Below are 311 nucleotides of genomic sequence, written 5' to 3'. Positions count from 1 at the left end.
AATTTCACTACACAGCGTCACGATCACACTGGCCTTCAGTTGAATACGGGTCCTTATTTCACATCCAAACTCTTCGACCAGAAGTCTGACCGTCTTGTCAGTTTTGCGCGGAAATTTGCAAATAGCACGAAAGAGTTTGACAAACTGATCAAAGAAGATGTTCGAGAAAATTTTGTCAGATTGGAGTTATTTTACAATTCTCTCAGATTCAGAAGTCTCAACGAATCTGCTTCTTATGAGTTTGTGGATCTTCTGAGTGACTTTGGAGGAAATATCAGTTTGTGGCTTGGGTGGAGTATTTTTGCGCTGGT

Source organism: Convolutriloba macropyga, chromosome 10 (genome assembly GCF_964194025.1).
Source record: "Convolutriloba macropyga chromosome 10, txConMacr16.3, whole genome shotgun sequence".
Classification (NCBI taxonomy): Eukaryota; Metazoa; Xenacoelomorpha; order Acoela; family Convolutidae; genus Convolutriloba; species Convolutriloba macropyga.
Note: the sequence above shows the minus strand (reverse complement) of the source record.